This window comes from Triticum urartu, chromosome 5 (genome assembly GCF_003073215.2).
Source record: "Triticum urartu cultivar G1812 chromosome 5, Tu2.1, whole genome shotgun sequence".
NCBI classification, from domain to species: domain Eukaryota; kingdom Viridiplantae; phylum Streptophyta; class Magnoliopsida; order Poales; family Poaceae; genus Triticum; species Triticum urartu.
The window spans coordinates 522,956,273-522,958,117 of NC_053026.1; the positions used below are offsets into that span (position 1 = coordinate 522,956,273).

General features: G+C 46.3%; 1 pseudogene; it reads left to right on the forward strand.

The window, feature by feature from the left end:
• LOC125511812 lies at nt 1-139 on the forward strand (annotated as a pseudogene).
• Nucleotides 140-1,845: the final 1,706 nt, after the last annotated feature.

Here is a 1,845-nt window from a genome sequence, read left to right on the forward strand (position 1 = left end):
GCCTTGGACGAGGAAGAGGTGATCTCCCACATCCTCGCTGGACTCGATGAGGAGTTCGACCTGGTGGTGTCGGCCATGTGCTCTAGGGTCGAGCCTGTCAAGATCCCGGAGCTGTTCTCACAACTTCTGAGCTTTGAGACTCGCGTGAATCTTTGCGGCGGGTCCTCTCAGTCGTCTGCAAATGTGGTGGCGCGTGGACGCGGCTTCAACAAGAACAACAACACCATCGACAACGGCGATCGCGGCGGTGGTCACGGCTTCAACAACAAAACAGACGGCGGTGGAGATCGTGGCCGTGGTGGTGACCACGGCCGTGGTCGCGGCAACCCAGGAGGACACGGTGGAGGCAGGGGGAACTACAACAACAACTCCTCTGCCAAGCTGGTGTGCCAGATCTGTGGAAAAATTGGCCACCCTGCTTGGAAGTGCTGGAAGCACTACGACTCTTCATATCAGGGAGGAGAGTAGTGCTTGGCCAACATGGCTGCTCATCAGTATGGGGTTGACACCAACTGGTATCTGGACGGTGGTGCAACCGACCATATTACAAGCAATCTGGAGAAGCTGACCGTCTGGAAGAGGTACACGGGCAACGATGAGATTCATACTGCAAACGGATCAGGTATGTCCATTGATCATATTGGTTATGCAACTATTTCTACCCCATATCGCAATCTTCATCTAAAAGATGTTCTTCATGTTCTGGAGGCAACTAAAGATTTGATTTCTGCAAGTAAACTTGCTCTTGACAATAATACTATTGTTGAAATTCACCCTCATTTTTTCTCATCAAGGATTTGGAAATGACGAATGTTCTTCTTCGAGGCAGGGGTAGAAGAGGGCTCTATCCTGTCAAATACACCAGGGGAAATGTCCAGAAGCATGTGCTTAATGTCACCAAACCACCTCTGGATTGGTGGCATAGATGTCTAGGTCACCCTTCTTCCACTGTTGTTAGGAAGATTCTTAGTGAGAATAAGCTCCCGTGTGCCAATAATGATAGCAATAAGCATGTATGTGACGCCTGCCAAAAGGGCAAAAGTCACCAGTTACCTTATCCTCAATCCTTGAGTGAATCAAATTTCCTTTGGAACTTGTTTTCTCTGATGTGTGGGGGCCTGCTGTCGAAACAGTAGGTAGAAAGAAATACTATGTGAGTTTTATCGATGATTTTAGTAAATTCACATGCATCTATCTCATCAAGCACAAATCTGAAGTTTTTTAGAAATTCCATGACTTCCAAAACCTTGTTGAATGACGTTTTGATCGAAAGATTCTTGCTCTTCAAACAGATTGGGGAGGGGAGTATGAAAAGTTGAACTCTTTCTTCACCAAAATTGGTATTTCACACCATGTATCATGCCCTCATGCTCTCCAGCAGAATGGGTCAGCTGAGCGCAAACACCGTCACATTGTTGAGGTTGGCCTCTCCTTGCTCGCTCAAGCCAGCTCTATGCCCTTGAAGTTTTGGGATGAGGCCTTCCTTGCCACAACCTACTTGATCAATAGGGTTCCAAGTAAAGTCATAAATCATGAAACTCCCCTTACTAGATTATTTGGTGAAACTCCCAACTACTTTTCTCTTATAATTTTTGGGTGTGCTTGTTGGCCCAATCTACGTCCTTACAACACACATAAACTTCAATTTCGATCAAAGCAATGTGCTTTCCTTGGTTACAGTAACATGCACAAAGGCTATAAGTGCCTTGATATCTCTACAGGACGTGTATACATTTCCAGGGATGTGGTGTTTGATGAAAATCTTTTTCACTTTGCGGCCCTTCATCCTAATGCCGGTGCTCGCCTAAGGGCTGAGATCCTTTTATTTCCTCCTGACCTACTTAA